Genomic DNA, 20,725 nt, shown 5'->3' on the forward strand with positions numbered 1-20,725 from the left:
AACAAAAATGGCAAAAAACTTACATTCATAAATTGGGTTTGCACAGTTCCCCTATTTGAACTGCTTTGTGTTGTAAGTGTGTCAGCCATCAACCTAGTAATGGGTGGTGGAAGGAAGATTTTTTTTCAAGGTAGTATCTCACTCTAGCCCAGGCTGACCTGAAATTCACTATGTAGTCTCAGGCTGGCCTCGAACTCAGGACAGTCCTTTTCCTGCCTCTGCCTCCCGAGTGCAGTGATGAAAGGTATACACTACCAGCTAAAGAAATCTTTTCTATAGCAGTTGTTTTGCCACTTATACTACTTCTTCAAATAACCACATAGGCTGAAGCAAAGAGCATAAGCCAAGTGGACAGGGTAAAGGATTGAGACATCCATTTTTGTTTCTTTGGTTTTATCCAAGGTAGGCTCTCACTCGAGCCCATGCTGGTCTGGAACTCACTTTGTAGTCCGAGCTGTCCTCAAACTCACAGTGCTCCTCCAACCTCTGCCCGCCCAAGTGCTGGGATTAAAGGTGTGTTCCACCACGCCTGGCTGTCCAGTTGTCTCTGAATCAATATATACAGAACTGATTTTCTACCAAATATCTGAAAGGCTGTGCTATAGCTTCATTTTCATGGGTATTTGTTGTGTGATAGGTTTTAGTGGTTGTTTTCCTCCATGCTCAAAGTCAGAGGCCAAAAATATGCTGAAGACTTACATCACACTCAAGGTCCAAAAGACAGTTTTTCATAAGGAAGTCCTTAATCTAAACAGTCTCGACAGTTGGAGATATATAAGGCTGAAGAAACTGTTGCAAAAAAAAAAAAAAAAAAGTCAGCACCAATGAAAACAGACTGGGCTATAGAAACCTAAATCCATAATCTCCACCCCTCCCCCACAAAAAATCTATTACTTCCATTGATCCCAAATACAAATATCATATTTCACATGCAGTCTGGCCAAGTCACCAGCACAGTAAACAGTAGCATCTGGCCCTCATGTTGGGTGTGCTCAGGACCGTCTGGTTCATAACTTCAGTATATTTTAGATGGACAGACTAAGAGCCCAGAGTGTTATAATAACCCTGAAAAGCTGTTGGTTCTAGCTGCAAACACATCAGCATTAATTTAAATCTATTTCTTTGTTTACAGCAAGAGTTATTTGCTTGTGCTTCCTGCCTAATAGAACTGGGCAAAGCACCACAGATTTTAAAGAGTGGAGTGAAAGTATAACTGATACAGGAGCTATTGGCAATATCAAAGCCCAACTAAACTTTAAAAATTTTATTATCTATTTATTTGTGGGACAAAGAGAAAAAGGCAGATGTGTGTGTGTGTGTGTGGAGAAAGAGAGAGAATGGGTGCACCAGGGCCTCTAGCCACTGAAAACAACTTTTTTTTTTTTTAAGGAAAGGGGGAATTTTTTCTACCGTTCTGCTTGTGACTATAACTGGTATCTTAATTAGAAGTTTCTGTCCACATTTGGAATATTAACACATTATTTTCTTACTTCATAATCTGAAAAATAATTGAATTTATTGTTTTCAAGTTCTTTAAAGATGTCACCATTTAGAAATGTCACACAAGCAGCTAGAGAGTGCAGGGTGTTTACAACAGTGGTACAGTTATTCTTGCTATGACCACTCAAAGCTACTACAGTGAATTTGTTCCAACATATCACTATCATTTAATGGCGAGAATAAAAAGATGTCCACAATGAACAAGTAAAAGCTGATATTATCAGAAGGCCTCAGTATTGTACTGAAGGTTTCAAGAAAAAAATCTAATCAAACAACACCCAATTTAATTTTTTTGTTTATTGCTTTTACATCAAAATAGATAAATTCAAGGGGCATTTATTTATATTTATACTGATTTCAAATAAATATATGTTTTCCCCTTGATCAACATTAGGTTGGATAATGAACAGATGAGCATTCTGAGAACATTATGGAGAATCATTAAACTAAATTACCTTTTAAATATCATTAGACATGAGCGTGTAGCTCAGTGGCAAAGCACCATCTTAGCATGCACAAGGCCCTGGGTTTGATCCCCAGTGCCAAAACCAAATCAAGCTCATGCTTAGCAGCAGGTATTACAAGTCATGTATTTTTGTGTTACCACTCAACCAACAAGTAACTTAAAAACAAAACAAAACAAAACAAAATCTCATGTAGGTCTAAAGAGAGCAAAATTAGTTTGAATCTTTATCATAAACTAAACATCTTTGAAATGGTCTTAAATATGTCCCAGTGAATAGAACTATATAAAGAAAGAACATTATATGACTCAAAATCCATCCAAATGGAATGTTCTAAATGCCCCTGTGGTGTGTAATTTGCCATAACTGAACAATGACCCCCTTTATTAATTAGGGTGGTCTACATTCCCACAAGGCCATGATTGGAAAACTTGTGGATCAGGTATTTGCAATCTTATCACATGACCCACAAAGAACACATTCATGGTACTTTAAAAAGACAGAACCCCATTTTCTTTTTTTTTTTTTAAGCTTTTAAACCTTTTCCAAGACAATCTTCAGAAAGGAATGTGAAATTATAGTGATTTTTATTTTACTATCCTACCAATACTGCAGCATTTTTCATAATGTAAAACATATAAAATGGAAACGCTGCCTAATTTTGTAGGAAAATGCTCTCCCCTCAGGCTATGGTAGCTCAGAAGCTGTACTGGCTAGGGAGTCATGTGACATGGGCGCCAGTCATGATCTGTCACTAGATGGATCCCTCTGGCCAGTTTTCCACCTCAAAAACTACAGCAATGACATATCATTCCTAACATCTATCCTGCACAGAGCCTTGGCAGTAAATATCATCTGATTAACTTAACAAGTAAGACAGAGATGTGAAGCACAGGTGTCCAGTGAGTAAGACAGAAAAAGAGAGATAACTGCCTTCCATGTTTCTTATTAATGTATTAGTTTTTGATAAAAAGAAATTCTAAAACTCCCATAAATGAACATCATCCCCTGAGAAGCAGTCAAATGATGACACCTCGATTTTATGAACAGACAATTAGTGTGCCAAGTATGAGCATCATTTTATCAGCCCCCTCTGTCTTTGGAGACTGTCTTTGGCATGTGGCCAAAAAAGGGGGTGTGGCCTTGGTCTGGTCAAAAACAGCAGAGAGAGCTAGTGAGAGCACCTCTGAATGCATGCCTCATGCTGTGCTTGCCTAATGAAATAGCTACCAGTGACAAGTAGTGATAGAGACCCTTTCCACAATAAACCTGGCTTCACTTGCTAATGTGGAAGGTTGTTTTCCTATAGCTTCATTTTCCTCAGCTCAGACCTGTGGCATAGAGGGCTCAGAGAATGAATTGCAGCCCTGTCTCTGCATTAGCGCTTATGCAAGTCAGTGGAATGAAATGGTAAGTGAATACTCCATGTTCATAACACTATGGGTGGGGCAAGCTCTTGTCTGATATCTGGTGTTCTGAAACCATCTACTGAAAAAGGATACAAAAAAAAAAAAAGACAAAACCTCAAGTAAGAGACCTTCTTTGCTTCCATTACTACCTTTCTCACCCAAAACTTTCTTCAATGCTGACATGTTTCTGATATCAATCTTTGACCCTAAAGCCTATCAGTTATGCAGTAACTCAAGGAAAAGGAATTATCTGTTTATTAAAAAAATATAGGAGAAGCCAGGCGTGGTGGTGCATGCCTTTAATCCCAGCACTTGAGAGACAGAGATAGGAGGATCTCTGTGAGCTCAAGCCTACACTGAGAGACTACATAGTGAATTACAGGTCAGCCTGGATAAAGTGAGATCCTACCTTGAAAAACCAAACTACATACACACACATACACACATACATATACACATATGTATATAGATATATATAGATAGATATAGATATCCAATAGTTGAAGAAAAGCATAATTACTTGTCTATTGTCTTTCAAGGAGACCAGACACACCTTGACCTAAAACTCTATTAAGAGCTCCCCAGGAAAGTCGCAGAGCAAATAAACAATCTGTTCTCCTAAATTCCCTCACATATTGCCTTCTAAGCATGTGTGTTTATTTTCAGTCTCTGAAAGAGATGTGGTGGTATATACCTAGACACAGCAGTAATATGTTATTAGATTTATGCTCTTACTCTCCAAATAGGCCACACCTAAGACACTGTAGAGCTGAGGATTACTGGTGATGCTAGAGCACAGCAATGTACCTGTTATTGGCAAGAAGAACCGTGCTTAGAAATCTGCACTTCTCACACGTCTGCCACTCCTTAATCTGGTTTAAGAAGCAAGAAAGATAATTTGCTTGATGGGAAAGGGAGTGAGAACTCCACCATTCTTCCCCTGCCGGCACCTGTTCCGCCAAGTTGACACTACCTAATGTAAAATTTAACCATTAAAAAAAAGAGAGAGAGAAAAACTAGCAGCCTGCTGTTTACCACAAGCTAATCCTTCTTACTGCTGGTCAATACTGCTTTCTCCCACTCACCTACTCACCCAAAGCAGACAAGGGTGGCAACCACTACCCATTTCTCTGGCACAAACACAGCCAGAATCTTAATTCAAGCTGTGATGCTAACTAACCAAGGGAGCCTCCACCCTCCCTCTCTCCTCTCCTTACTGCCACACGAAAAACGAGAGGTCCACCCTGGATGAGGGAATCCGAGATCAAGTCACTTAAACCAGGTCTAAAAAATCTGCCCCACAATTGCAAAAATAGAAACTGCACATCTGACAAACACATCTCATGGAGAACAAACCGAAATCAGGGTTGGGGAGTATCTGCCCACCAGCGCTGCCTTTGAACTAACTCCACGATGGCATGTAAAGCAATGCTGCCCAGCCCAGATCGCTAAGGGTGACTTACAAAGGGCTTCCAACATCCCTCACCAGCACCAACACGTCCTCCCTGTTTCCCAAACGCTCTGAACAAAGACCTTCTTGAAGCACTTACTGGGAGCAGCAGCTTCTCTCACCAACTGCCTGCAAGTCACACAGCAGGAGGGGCCCCAGCCGGGAGAGCCCCCAGCGTCCCCGCAGGCTGATGTGTATGAGACAGCAGCCCAGGAACCGACTTTCCCATTACAGCCTCAGACTGTAATCCATGTGCTTCCCGCGGGCCAGTCCCAGCTGCCCACAGAGCACCACATGATCTGCTCTGACATCAGACCAGCCAGACGTGACAGCCCATCCGCCAGCCTCTTCCACGCTCCCGGGGCTGCATCACCAGGGCCCTGGCTGGCGTTTAAGCAGGTGGTACAGAGTAAAGAACTGTTGTTTTCTCACCAAATATTTTTTCGGTCTGATTCCTCATGTTTCTGGCAGAAGGAAAAAATAAGCATGAGAGACACTTGGATTTGTTTGCAGCCTGTGTTTATCAGATTTATGGGAAGTAACTGGAGTTTCCACCCATGATTCAGGAAAGCTGAGTATAAGCTACTGACTGTCAGACCAATGCTGTGGGAGGGACTTCAGCTGCGAATTACCACCTCCACTCCCCTCCACCACCACCACCACTACCCTACCACCATCACTTTCCCCACCACCACCACTTCCCCTACTCCAACCTGGCAACAGATCACCTTTTATATGTTTATAAGTCATAAACTGCAGAGGTGTGCGTGTGTGTGTGTGTGTGTGTGTGTGTGTGTGTGTGTGTGCGTGCACATATGCATGTGAGTGTTTGAGGCAGGATCTACCATGTAGCCCAAGCTAGCCACAAACTCATATCCTGCTTCAGCCTCCTGAGTCCTGGGATTTTAGGTGTGAGCCACTACAAATAGCTTTGAATATGAATGCTATTCACAAAACCATGTTTTATCTTAATTCCATTATGATTAACAATGATAAACATAAACTTTATGGTTAGAATAACCAAACATTAAGCCGTTAAGAAGCAAAAACATAGCCAAGTAACAGAGCAGTGAATGATCAAAATATGTAATTCTAAACTGGGCATGGTGGCACATGTCGTTAATCCCAGTACCAGTGAGGCGGAGGTAAGGGGATTGCCTTGAGTTCAAGGCCACCCTGAGACTATATAATGAATTCCAGGTTAGCCTAGGCTAGGAAGAAACCCTACCTCTAAAAATAATAATAATTCTAGCAAGGTGTGGTGGCATACGGCTTTAATCCCAGCACTTGGGAGTAAGAAGGATTGCCTTGGGTTCAAGACCAGCCTGAGACTACATAGTGAATTCCAGGTCAACCTGGGCTAGAGTGAAACCTTACCCCCAAAAATCAAAACAGAAAAGGGGTGGGGAGTAATTCTGAAGGATGGAGAGAAAGCTCAGTGCTTAACAGCACTTCCTGTGCAAGCGTGAGGGCCTGAGGGGTGTGAGACACCCCTCAAGTTAGACCTCAGGACCCACACTAAACAACTGGATGTGGCCACACACCTCTATAACCCCAGTGTCCTAGGAAGCAAAGAGCCAAGCTCAGGGGTCTCTGGATCAAGAAAAAGAAAAAAAAGGCACATATGCAAGACTGATGTTTCACTCTGGCCATCATGGGAGAGCACACCCTGCACACGGAGCATATACACATGCATAACACACACACACATGCGCGCGCGTGCGCAAAGGAACAAACAATGTAGTTCTGAACCTGGCACATAGAAGCTGCTTTTGTTACATGTCTCCTCACTTGGCCCACAAGGTCACTAAAGCCTGACACCTCTGCCTTCATGCTGTGTCTGTCCCCTTCACTATGGATAACACAGTGTACTAAACCTGTCATGGCCTTGGATTCCAGGAAGAGCAAAACCTCCCAGGACAAACAGCTCTCCCCAGAGAGACAATTATCCATGATGGCAAGGATACTCCTACCTGGAGCAGAAGTGAGCATCTCCCCAGAACCTTCTCATCCTTTCCAGCAAGAACTACTTCAGACTTATACAATCACAACTGAGACAAAGATGGACAGGCCACACCTTGACCAGGACTTCTTAGTTATACATACCTTGTATAACTTTTTAAAAATATATTTCATTTATTTATTTATTTGAGAGAGAGAGAAATAAGGGGCACGCCAGGGTCTCCACTCACTACAAATGAACTCAGGTGCATGTGCCCTCTTGTGCATCTGGCTCACGTGGGTCCTGGAGCATCAAACCGGGATCCTTTGGCTTTGGCAGGAAAACACCTTAACTGCTAAGCCATCTTTCCAGCCTCTTATATAACTTTTAACTTAAGCTTCCACCTCCTGAGAGCCAGGATTACAATCTGTCCCACCACACCCTCTTTATGCAATCCTGGAGATGAAACCCAAGGCTTCTTGCATGCTAAGCAACCGAACCACAAATCCTCAGCCCCTATTACTCCTCTCTCGAATTGGCGTAGGGGAATAGGTGGCCAAGAATAGCCTGCTGGGGCTGCTGGCCAAGGCTTTGCCCTAAAAACTTCAGTTACAATTCTCCCCTAGCAGAGAAAATGTATCTTCTTTGTCTAATTTCTTATGTATTTGGCTTACTGTGTACTTCAGGCATTTGTGTGGCATTTCTCATGATTTCAACATAACACACGGTCAACGGAGGGTAAGAGTGGTGTGAGCGCTACTGAGGTACAGTGAACGATACAGGTGCTCGCTCTCCACGCCTGGCTGCTGGCCCAGAGCTCCCTTCTCAAGCCCTTGCGGTTAACTAAGCGATGAGGGGAGATAAGCATATTTTGCTGTTCATAGTAAACTCCTTTCATCCATCCTTGACTTATGCTAATGAGGTGACTCTTGACTGGAAGGAGAGGAGCCCAAGGAGTCACCACCATGACTGAGATGGGGAACTTCTCTATCTCCAGAAAGGGGTTGCAGATTGGGTCACTTATCAGTGACCAGTGATTTGATTAGTTGTGCTGCATAACAGATCATTCTTAAAGCCCTAAATAGTTGAATATTGTGACTCAAGCCAATAATCTCATGCTGAAGGAAGATCCCTGCCAGTTCAAGGTTAACCTGGAATACTTAGTGAGTCCCAGGCCAGCCTGAGCTATGAAGTGAGACTTTCTCAAAGGAAAAATGAATAACCTTGAACAACTGGTTTCTGAGAGCTTCTGGGTTGCTAAATACAAGCCTTGCACTTAAGACCCTCCTTAACCTCAAATTACACTCTTTATCTGGCTGTTCAAATGTGACCTTCCTAAGATTCTTTGTAATAAGCCAGTAATTGTAAGTAAAGTGGTTTTTGGAGTTCTCAGAGCTGCTCCAGCAAGTTATCAAATGGGAGGGGTACTCCACTTTTCAGGAAAATTGAACAGAAAGGTGGATAACTTTAAGTGGAATGCAAAATTGGGGACAACCTTTATCTTTATCTTTGGGTCCTGCATTAACCAGTGTCTGGACCGAATTAAATTCTTAATTAGTCACTTAGTTGGCACCTCTAGTGAATTGGACAACTTCCTGATATGGAAAAACCCAGATGTTCCCTGTGAGTACATAGATCATAGCATTAGGAAGCTCAAACTTTATATATATACATACATACACACACACACACACACACACACACACATATTTTGGTCTTTTAGGGTAGGGTCTCATTCTAGTCCAGGCTGACCTGGAATTCACCATGTAGTCTCAGGGTGGCCTTGAACTCACAGTACTCCTCCTACCTCTGCCTCTCAAGTTCTGGCATTAAAGGCGTGTGCCACCACACCTGGCAAGTAGCCCAAACTTTATGTCATTTCTTTTAATTAGAGATCATCTGGAAGTTAAGTACCCAATGGAACCTCATACTGAATCTCACAGTCACAAGCATTCTATCATTTTCTTAGGGGAAAATCCTGTCTGCTTGGTACAAATAGGCCTAAACATTACATATAAAATAAGAGACTAAGTATTAGATTGATAATTATACAAATAGTTAACTTCCTCCCATGTAGAGTTTATATAAATGTTATTTCATTATTGATATCATAGTTTTAATAAGTGTATAAAAAATATCATACTGAACAAAATTAATAAAAGCATACTAGCCAGGTGTGGTGGTGCACGCCTTTAATCCCAGCACTCAGAAGGCAGAGGTAGTAGGATTGCTGTGAGTTCAAGGACAGCTGAGACTACATAGTGAATTTCAGGTCAGCCTGGGCTAGAGTGAGACCCTACCTCCAAAAACAAAGACAAAAACAACAACAAAATGATGCTTTTCAGCTGGGCGTGGTGGTACATACCTTTAATCACAGCATCCCAGCACTGGGGAGGTAGAGGTAAGAGGATGGCCATGAGTTCAAGGCCAGCCTGGGGTTAATCAGTGAGTGCCAGATCAGCCTGGGCTAGAGTGAGACCCTATTTCAATAAAAAAAGGTGGGGGGGGGGAGATACTTCTCAGGTATCAGCCTGATCCTGAAAAGTATTACCCCATATTGTAACCTTCTGACAGCATTCCTGATTTTATGAGATAAAGGGGAAATCTGGTCTCACCGACAAAATGCTTCCCCAAAATGCATGAAGATATCAAAGTTTAATATTGAATAGGTGCTGCCAGGAAGCTTTGGCTCCAGCTGCCACCATCATTTGTCTCGGGAAATATGGTCACTGCTCCCATTGGTCCTCCATTCTGCAAGCAAAGTGTTCCAACAATCCCAGCTCCTTTACATCCTGACCGTGGTTCTTAAACCTTTCAATAATACTGCAGAGATGTTTCTCAGGTAGCTTTCTCACTGGCAAGCAATGCGCTAACCATCACACTCCCTGGCTGAGTTACTCTTCGTTAAATAATTGACACTATCTTCATGTTCATTTATTTCATGGGATAGGTGATCAGAAAGTGAACCTTGGAACCAGCGGGTGTGCTCTTGTTTCAAACAGTGACGGCTTAGGAATGACTGACTGCACGAAGTCTGAAGCTCCCATCCTCCCTTGAAAGTAGGTATGACCTCGGGAACAGAATTCTACCCTTTCACCTAAAAGAAAATAATTTTAGCCTTTTGTTTCTATTTCTTCCTTTTTTGTTGTTGTTTCATTTTTCAAGGTAAGGTCTTGCTCTAACCCAGGTTGACCTGAAATTCACTATGTAGTCTCAGGGTGGCCTCAAAATCACAGTGCTCCTCCTACCTCTGCCTCTCAAAGTTGTGCATCATACAAGCTGAGACACAGACTTGACTACTGAGACCAAAGTTGATAACCACAGATGTTTAGCATTGCGCACATGGACAAGGGGGGGCAGGGGAAAACCAGCTAAATGACAACAGAAATCAGAGTTGCCTTTCCAGTCTGGACCCTGTCTCTGGACTGTTGCACTAGAAAAAATATAATTGTTGGGTGAAAGACACTTTATTATGGTACTCCTTTGTTAGTTTTGTATCTTAGACTCTATTCCCACTAGAAGAAATGCCTTTAACTTTTTGACTCCTAACTCACAGTGCTGAATTCCTAGGAAGAGAGCTAATGATCAGGGACATTTCCACCAGTGCCCATGAGTTTATTCTCATGAATGATTTTCAAGATCTAGTCTTATTTTTTTATTTTTTTTCAAAAAATCTAGTCAAAGAAAATAGTTATACTCTCTTTTCATTATTATGAAGTTGAATATGATTCAATAATGACTGTTTACTGTGTGCCATCTTTGGACAATGGCCTATATTCTTATTTTTATTGGATCATTGGTGCATTTCTTGTCCATTCTATTGAGCCTCATTGCTAGCCTTTCAATTTTTTTCTTTTGAGAAACATTTTGAAATGTTTAATTGTCATTAATTATAATCCTTCCATTGTAAATTCTTCCATGGAAAACTCTCATAATGCCCAGATTTAAACCCAAAATAACACCCTCCATTAAAAAGCACCAGGGCTCTTTGGGAAAGACTGGTTTCAGATATAAGGCAGAGAATGCATAAAGTATACTTAAGATGTTGTCTTACACCAAACAGCAAGGAAATTGCCCAGAAGTGCTGGGATTATGTCACAACACAGAAGCATCCACTTGGGCTCCCAATGGCTAACTTTATCAAAGCACCTCTTGTAGGAAAGCCACACCAAACTAAGCTTAAAGAAACATTGATTTTTCTCTCAGGACATGGCTTAGTAGATAAGCTGGTCTTAAGGCCACTCAGCACCAATCAGCCACTGCAAAAGCAAAACTGAGATCTGCTGAGGGCTTGTTTCCTCACACTTCTTGGGCCAGGACCCGAACATCTGAGGATGATCCCATGGTCACCTCACTCCATCTCTTTGCTGGAATTCCACATGCTCTCTCCAGCACGATGGCTTCAAAGTGGTTAGATTTCACTGTAAGTGTGTGATCTGAGAGGGTGCAAGGAAGAAGTAATGGAAAAGTGTCAACACTACATTTAAGAGCATATAGGATCATATATATTGATGGGGTCTGTTTTGCTAAACACAAGCTGTCATAGCAGCCAAAGAACAGAATCATTGATTGATTTGCTGGAATACACAAAAATTTTAATAGCAATATAGAAAGAAAAGAAGTCACCCTGTCCACTAACTGAGGTGACTATTACACCAATCCCTTACTCAAAAGCTGAGCAAAAGAGAGAATGAGTTATTATTCTTTTTTAAATATTTTATTTTTCTTTATTTTAGAGAGAGAAATAGGCAGGGAGACAGACACACAGAGAGAGAGAGAGAGAGAGAGAGAGAGAGAGAGAGAGAGAGAGAGAGAGAAAATGAATGGGCATGTCACAGCCTCCAGCTGCTGCAAACTCCAGATGCATGTTGCACCCCCTTGTGCATCTGGCTTATGTGGGTCCTAGGGAATCAAACCTGGGTCCTTTGACTTTGCAGGCAAGCACCTTAAACACTAAGCTATTTCTCCAGCCCCTATTTATTAATCTTTCTTTTCCCCATAGAGCTCCACTTCACAGTAACTAACAGTTCCAGTTAATGACAGAAACACCACTAGAGAATCTCAGTCAATGAAAGCAAAAGATTTGACAAAATTGGAAAATCAAAATCACCATTTAGCACATTGTAATAGAATAGATAGTAGAGATATGAGCCATCAGTAGTAATAAAAGACTAGTTTACCAGGTTAAAAAGGCACAGAATTTTTTAAATGTATTTAAGAGAGAGAGAAAGGGCAATACAGATAGACAGAGAGAGAGAAAAAAAATGGGTACGCCAGGACCTCTAGCCACTGGAAATGAATTCAAAACACATGTGCCACCTTGTGCATCTGCTTTTTTTTTTAATTTTTATTTATTTATTTAGTTGAGAGTGACAGACACAGAGAGAAGGACAGATAGAGGGAGAGAGAGAGAATGGGCGCGCCAGGGCTTCCAGCCTCTGCAAATGAACTCCAGACGCGTGCGCCCCCTTGTGCATCTGGCTAACGTGGGACCTGGGGAACTGAGCCTCGAACCGGGGTCCTTAGGCTTCACAGGCAAGCGTTTAACCGCTAAGCCATCTCTCCAACCCTGCATCTGTTTTTTTACATGGGTACTGGAGAATCAAACCTGTGTCCTTTGTCTTTGCTGGTAAGCACCTTAACCAGTAAGCCATCTCTCCAGTCCAGAATATTTATTATTAACACAAATACTAGCCTGAATAAGAAGAAAGGTCTCATGCTGGGTGTGGTGGCTCATGCCTTTAATCTCAGTACTAATGAGGCAAAGGTAGGATCACTGTGAGTTCAAGGCCACCCTGTGACTACATAACCCAGATTGGCCTTGAACATACTATATAATCAAGGATGACCTTGAAATCCTGCTCCTCTTGCCTCTACCTCCCCATTGCTGGGATTACAGGTCTTTATTGCCACAATAAGCTTCATCCATGATGATGGCATTCTTTTTTTTTTAATATTTTTTATTTTTTGAGGTAGGGTCTCTCACTAGCCCAGGCTGACCTGGAATTCACTATGTAGTCTCAGGATGACTTTGAACTCACAGCAATCCTCCTATCTCTGCCTCCCAAGTGCAGGGATTAAAGACGTCTGCCACCACACCCAGCTGATGACATTCTTAAGGAGAATTTTTACCTGATTTGTTTACAACTTTAGATCAAAATTTCCATCTGACAGAAAATACAATGTAAAGTTAATTTAAAAAATCTTTAAGCCAGCACTTTTTAAGTTTTTATTTATTTACAAGCAAAAAGAGATAGAAGAGAGACAGAGAGAGAATGGGTGCCCCAGGGCCTCCAGGTGCTGCAAATGAACTCCAGATGCATGTGCCACCTTGTGCATCTGGCTTTAGGTGGGTACTGGGGACTCGAACCTGGGACCTTAGATTTTGCATGAAAGTGCCTTAACTGCTAAGTCCAAAGTTGATTAAAATTTAATAGGCAGAGAGACAATCACACAAATCCTGAAGTGGGATTATGGCAAAAATTAATCTAGTCTCTTCAGTAAAAAAATATAATGGAGAGTTGTAGAACAGAGGAACAGAAGGGGTTGGAGGAGGATTAATCAAAACTAAAGATGTTCTGAATGATGAAAGCCTATTTTTTTGTTAACTAATTTAAAATTATATAATTATGAAGAAAGAGAGAGTTTGAACAAAAGTACCTCGTAGGGGTGGTAAATGCTATGCCCAGTAGCCATAGGTTGTTACAGGGAAATCTCAGTGCCAGGAGTGTGTTAGTAGGTTGGTCAGCATGGCTCCTCAGGCCCCCAAAACAGTGCCAAGGCTCTTGGTTGCCCACCCAAACTAGATAACATGACCCTACAGCTGAGAACACCATAGGCTTCAGTGATAGGACACTGAAAAATCAGGCTGGAAGTAAGCCAGAAGCCTCCTGCATGCTAACAGTCATAATGCTGAAAAGGCTATGCGCCCTGCTTGAGAGAAAAATCACCAAGTCTTAACTATCAGTGGACCCTGGGCACTATACAACTGACTAACAAGGCAACCATGGATTAAGGGGTCGCGGTAACCTCCCTATCCTGGTCCTTGTATACAGAAGAGGGGGATTTCCCTACAAATTTCATAATTTAATTTTTCTTTACCACTGAGTAGAACTCCATGTGCCACATCTTCATTACCTAGTCATCAGTAGAGGGACATCTATGCTGGTTCCTTTTCCTAGTTATTCTGAATAGAACACCCACAAACATGGTTGTGCAACTGGAATGTTTTTATAATCATGGAAAATGTTAATAAAAATTTAAATTTTTTTTAAAAAGCTGTACAAAAATAAATAAATAAAATAAAAATAAAAATAAAAATAAAAATAAAGAATTCATGGCAGATAGCATTTTCTGCACATGATTGGACCTACAAATATCTCATCACAGATGAAGGAGTGGCTCATGAGCCCCTCACCATCCAGAGTAAACAGTGGAAACTGATGATTGCTGAGAGAAGGGAACTCATGTCCTTCAATGGTGTAGCCACTAGAGGACTGCCTGAGTCTCCAGTAAATAATCTCCCATCCATGATTACCAAATGATCCTAACTGAAGTCAGTGGGTCCAATATAAATTAATAAAATCAACAAGGAATAGAAATAGTGGGAGGGGAAAAGGGAAGATAGAAAGTAGCAAGGGGATCAAAATGAATTGTATACATGAGAAATTGTCAGAAAAGGACCAAAAGAAAAAGGAAAATAAAATGAAAAAAAAGGAGAACAGAGAGAGGCAGAGAAGGAGTGGAACTTTTATGGACTACCAGAAAATAAGATATATACATATACATCCTTATTTTACAGACATGTATTAAAGAATGAAGAAATAAAATGTGTTTGTAATTTATTCCCAAATGTTTATAAAAGAAACTATAAAACCAGGTATAGTGATGCATGTCTATGGTCTCAGCATTCAGGAGGCAGAGGCAGGAAGATTAGGAGTTCAAAGTCATCCTCAGCTACATAGCAAGTGTGAGGCCAGCCACAGTTACATGAGACCAGTCTTAAAAGAGAAAGAAAGAGGGCTGGGAAGATGGCCTAGTGGTTAAGGTGTTTGCCTGCGAACCCTAAGGACCCATGTTTGACTCTCCAAATCCAACCTAGGCCAGACACAAAGGTGAGGCAGGCACAAGTTCACACATGCCCACTAGGTGGCACAAGCATCTGGAGTTTGATTGTAATGGCTGAGGCCCTGGTGCACCAATTCTCTCTCTCTCAAAAAAAAAATAATAATAATAAATAAATAGAAATTTTAAAGACAAGATAGAAGGGCTGGAGAGATGGCTTAATGGTCAAGGTGTTTGCCTGCAAAACCAAAGGACCTCAGTTCAATTCCCCAGGACCCACAAAAGCCAGATGCACAAAGGGGCGCATGCGTCTGGAGTTCGTTTGTAGTGGCTGGAGGCCCTGATGCACCCATTCTCTCTCTCCCTCTCTCTCTGCTTATTTCTCTCTCTCTCTCTCTCAAATAAATAAATAAAAATAAAGTTTTTAAAAAAGGAAAAAAAGAGAAAGAGAAGGAGGGAGGAAGGGAGGGATCTGGACATGGTGGCACATGCCTTTAATCCCAGCACTTGGAAGGCAGAGGAAAGAGGATCACTCTGAGTTTAAAGCCAGCCTTGAACTACAGAGTGAGACCCTACCTTGAAGAAAGAAAGAAAGAAAGAGAGAGAGAGGGGGGGGGGGAGGAAAGGAGGGAGGGAGGGAGGGAGGAAGGAAGACAGAAAGAAAGCAGGCAGGCAAGCGAGCAAAAGAGGGATGGAGAGAGGAAAGAAGGGATGGAGAGAGAGGAAGGGAGGGAGAAGAAAAGAAATATTGCAAGGTATGAATAACTGGCAAATATAAATAAAGGATAAATGGATACTTGAAAATTATGGTCACTATTTCATATCTGAAATGTTTTATAGTAAAATTCTATATAATTAACAGAAACTTTATCCTAAAATTTATGGTTTTCTATGCATTCACTTTAATTTTTTTCTATTTATAGTATACTCTTTTTAAAGTAAATTTAATGATTAAATTATCTGAAATTTTTTGAAATTATTTTGTCTTTGCTTAATTACTAAATCAACTGTCCTAGGTAATTTACTAAACAATCCCTGTGCTTTCCCCCAGTTGTTATCTTTTGTTTTTTACCAAGTTATTCATATGAAGGTCCGTTTTTAAAATATTTTATTGATTGTTTGATTGATTGATTGATTGATTTGCTTGAGAGAAAGAGAAATAGAGAGAGAGAGAGAGAGAGAGAGAGAGAGAGAGAGAGAATGGGCGTGCCAGGGCCTACAGCCACTGCAAATGATTTCTAGACACATGTGCCACTTTGTGCATTTGGCTTTATGTTGGTACTGAGGAATAAAACCTGGGTCCATAGGTTTTGCAGGCAAGTGCCTTAACCACTAAGCCATCTCTCCAGCCCCTGAGGTCTCATTTTTGAACTAACCATTCCACTGAATCATCTATACACGTGTCATTCGGTGCAGTCATAGTGTAGCAGGTGAGTACAAGAGACTGGTTAGCAACCAGAACACCACTTGGCTTGGGCAGTAAACACAACTTTTTCCCAACAATGTACCTAGCAACTTGTTAGCAACTTGTGACTCCTCATTTACATTGAGTTGCATATGCACCCCACTTCAGACAATGAAAAAACCCTCTTTTCCCCTAGAAACCTTTAGTAACACCAGTTATGGTCAGTTTCTATTCAAATACATTCCAAGATATAAATATGGAATCAGCCAAAGGGGGTTGCCCGGGCTTGGACGGGTTTGGATCTATGCATAGTCGGGCAAACTGTGTCCACTAAGTGAACTTTTAGAGAGAATCCCCTATTTTCCATGTCAATTTGTTATGCATAATTGCGTACACATATAATTAAAATCAGATGTTTCTACTGTGCATCATGGGAAGGGGCATACAGAGTGGAGAAAAGGTTAAATAACAGTTCTATAGACTAAAATAGAGAACTGCCCAAACTCCACCCCTTGCCCACAAGCCCCCTCTATCATGTACTTCTTAAAATGAAGTCCCCAGGCAGTACCCCAAAGGCCTTAAGCACTTTCTCACCCAGGTGGTCCACTGTCCCTCTTGGGAGTGCATTCAGCTTTTCTTATCTTCTGTGCACACCTTCCCCAAGTCTTTGAATAAGAAACTAAGGACTTAAGAACACCCAGAGGCCACCTGAAGCAATAGCTTTAGGTAGTCATGAATCAACCTCTTTTCAGTCTTGAATGCCATCATTATCTATTTGTTTTCCAATGATTCTTTCCTTTTTGTTTCTACTATGCTGTGATTAAACTGAATTACAGGGCTGGAGAGATTACTTAGTAGATAAGGCAGTTACCTGCAAAGCCAAAGGACCCAGGTTCGATTCCCCAGGACCCATGTAAGCCTGATGCACAAGGTGTTGCATGTGTCTGGAGTTATTTGCAGCTACTGAAAGCTCTAGCATGCCCGTTCTCTCTCTATTTGCTTCTTTCTTTCTTTCTCTCTCTCTCTCTCTCCCTCAAATAAACAAATTAAATATATATAACTAAACTGAAAGTCAGTTTCAAATGTTTAAAAAAAACTGAAATACAAAAGCATTGTCTCTACCATTCTGAAAGCCTGTCTTGATCTCTTCCTTCTTATGAGTTATAATTTGCTTCTTCAAATTCACTGGCCCCACTTGCTTCTTTCTGCACTCTTGAGTGACATAAAGCCTGTGTATTGGTTCTTCCACGTGATGGAAGGCAGCAATTTTATGCTCAGTTCCTTCTGTCATTTCCTATTGGACTTGCTTTTCTCCCTCTTTGCTGTCCTGCTCACCACTTCCTGTTGTGTTCATTTTCTCTTAAAATGGGGAACTTGGACATAGGGACTTGGGACTTCAAATGTGTGTGGTCTGAGATTCTCCAAGAAGCAGAATGATTATTCCCTTCCCTCTGGCCACTGAGCATTGCTAATGCGGGCTGGATTTGTATTCACTTGTCTTGGCAGCCTCTGCACTGTTGGCTCACACTGAGTTTGCAATCAACGAAAATTTCTAGAACATCTTCACAACTCGTTCTTAACACGGACCTTCACTTCCTTAAACATGAGCACAAGAATGTTGACTCTATTGTACACATGTCTGGCTCCCTGTAGCTTGCAAAACATCATCTTTTCAATGCTGGTGTATCATTGCAACCTAACATATTCCAAATTCTATTTTACAAGTCATTAAAACTTAATCATCCACAAATTTAATAAACATGTCTCTTTTGGGGCCTCATCCACAAGCCAAACAAAAAGAGATGCAAGCTATGTGACCCAACAACCAAACATCACTTCCAGTCAAAATCCTGATGAGCAACCCCTCATCAGCTAGCAGAGCCCTGGAGAAAAGGACTAGTTTGTTTGTTTGTTTTTAAGATAGGGCTTAACTCTAGCTCAGTCTGACCTGGAACTCACCTGTACTCTCAGATTGGCCTCTCAAATTCATGGTGATCCTCCTACCCAGTCTCCTGAGTGCTGGGATTAAAGGTGAGTGTGCCATCTTGCCCACCAAAAAGGATATATTTTTTTTAAATCTCACTTACTCTTTGTAAACAAATTGATTCTTACTGATTACTCCTTCCCGATCTGAGAGGGCAAAAATCACTGTGTTACACATCATTCCAACTTGTGTTGAAGACCAATTGTACAAAAAAATCCAATGTTTGCTTTCCTCCTAGAAGAATGAAATTCCCCATCATGCACAGCCTCTGCCCTTCTCCAGCTTTCCTCAAAGCATGATGACTGGCTTGTGCCTGCACATTTTCTCTGCCTAAAACCATGAGCTCATTCTGGTACCTAAGGGAAGTTCTTCAAGGGGTTTGTACACATACTCATCTCCTCAATGAGATTTTAAGCTCATTCTGGACAGTACTGAGTCACATTCCCCTCATCCAAACAACTTGCCTGGTCAGATGCTTTAACAGTACTATGACAGGTGACAAGAAGTTTCCTCCCTCCTTCCCCAAAGATGAACAGCACAGCAGGACACGGCAGAACACAGCACAGCGTGTGCAGGGGCTGGAAAGAGTTTGCACCATGAACTGAGAAATGTAGATGGCAGCAAAGTAGGTGGAGAGAGAGTGAAAAGAGAGCTGAACACAAGGAGGCTTTGGAGGCCATGGCGGTGATTTGAAATTTACCACTCAGGACAGAAGTAGAAATAGCCCAGAAAGAAAAACTAGGTTCATCTGGCAGACTCATTTTGCTGGCTGACTACAACCTTAAAAACTAAGAGACAGGAGCGAGGGAGATGGCTCAGTGGTTAAAGGTACTTGCTTGCAAAGCCAAGGTTCAATTCACCAGTACCCATGTAAAGCCAGATAAATGCATCTGGAGTTTGTTTCAACAAAATGCCAAGAGGTCCTGACATGCCTGTTCATTCTTCCTCACACACAGATAAATAAACACAAATATTTAAAAAAAAAAAAAAGAAAAGAAAGAAAGAAAAAGAAAAGAAAAGAGGAAACCAGGACTGGGAAGATGGCTCAGCAGTTAATCTCACTTGTTTGCATAATCTGCCAGCGTTAGTTCTCCAGCCACTCATGTAAATGGGGAAACCACTTATAAAGTTTGTATAAAACCACAAAAACCCTGGATAAACAAAGAAGCCTTGAGGGAAAAAAATGCTGGATATAGTGCAATATTCAATATTTGACTTCAACAGATATAAAACAATAGTAACCAAAACAGCATGGTACTGGCATAAAAATAGACACACAAGGGCTGGGGAGATCACTCAGCAGTTAAAGGTGCTTGCTTGCAAAACCTGATAGCCCAGGTTCAATTCCTCAATACACATAAAGGTAGATGCAGAGGCGCTGGCAAAAGCCTCTGGTACACCCATATTCTGTCTTGTGTGTTTGTGTCTCTTGCAAATAAATAAACAAACAAAAAAAGTTTTTGGTTTTTGTTGTTGTTGCTATTGTTTTATTTTTTGAGGTCAGGTCTCACTCTAGCCCAGACTGACATGAAATTCACTATGTAGTCTCAGGGCAGCCTTGAACTCATGGTGCTTCTCCTACGTCTGCCTCCCAAGTGCTGAGATTAAAGGTATAAACCACCACACCAGGCTAAACATATTTTTAAAACAGACACACAGACCAATGGAATAAAATGGAGAACCCAGTAATAAGTCTATAGTCATAGCCAACTAATTTTCAACAAATGAATCAAGGACACACAATTGAAAAAGGAAAGCCCCTTCAAGAAGTGGTGTAAGGGAACCAACTGGGCATGGTGGCTCATGCCTTTAATCCCAGCACTCAGGAGGCACAGGTAGGAGGATGACAATCAGTTTGAAGTCACCCTGAGACTACATAGTGAATACCAAGTCAGCCTGAGCCAGAGCAAGACCCTTCCTCGAAAAACCAAAAAAAGAAAAGAAAAGAATTACTGGTATAACGGGCTGGGAATATGGCTCAGCCATTAAAGATACTTACTTGCAAAGCCTGCCAGCCCAGGTTCAATTCCCCAGCACCCACATATAGCCAGATACACAAAGTGGTACATGTATTTGGTGTTTGTTTGCAGGGGAAAGAGGTGTGACACATCCCTTCTCTCCCTCTCTGGCTTGCAAATAAATAATAAATAAAGATCTTTAAAATAAATAAATGACTGGTGTTGAGGGTGGTGATGTAGCTCAGGTGGTACAGTGCTTGCTTAGCTTGCAAGAAGCCTGAGTTTGGTCCCTATGCATGACACAAACTAAGTGTAGTAGTGCATGCCTATGATCTCAGCACTTGAGAGGTAGAGGCAGTTCCAAGCCATCCTTAGCTACATAGTTAAGGCAGGATAGAGGAGGGGAAAAGGGAGGAAGGGAAAGAGGAGGGGAAAAGAGAGGTAGAAGAAGGAAGGAAGAAAAAAGAAAGAAGGGGGGGGAACAAGTAAGCTGTTAGGTCAGGATAGACTCCCAAGATGGAGTCACTATGGTCAGTGAGATGGTGACAG

General features: G+C 41.5%; 1 protein-coding gene across 3 annotated transcripts in view; it reads right to left on the reverse strand.

Annotated features, from left to right (window-relative positions):
- The window catches only part of Ank2 (ankyrin 2), a 710,882-nt gene that overhangs the window by 592,526 nt on the left and 97,631 nt on the right, over positions 1 to 20,725 (reverse strand). Inside the window, exons 1-2 of one of the 3 annotated variants that reach the window (XM_045144489.1) lie at positions 4,924 to 5,095; positions 700 to 789 (exon numbers count right to left, since the gene is read on the reverse strand). The exons of 1 other annotated variant lie outside the window; for it this stretch is intronic. The gene's annotated coding sequence lies outside the window, so the exon portion shown is untranslated. Of the gene's footprint in view, positions 1 to 699; positions 790 to 4,923; positions 5,096 to 20,725 lie in introns of those variants that run through there. One more of the 3 variants, XM_045144488.1, reaches the window with a different exon arrangement.

This window comes from Jaculus jaculus, chromosome 2 (genome assembly GCF_020740685.1).
Source record: "Jaculus jaculus isolate mJacJac1 chromosome 2, mJacJac1.mat.Y.cur, whole genome shotgun sequence".
NCBI classification, from domain to species: Eukaryota; Metazoa; Chordata; class Mammalia; order Rodentia; family Dipodidae; genus Jaculus; species Jaculus jaculus.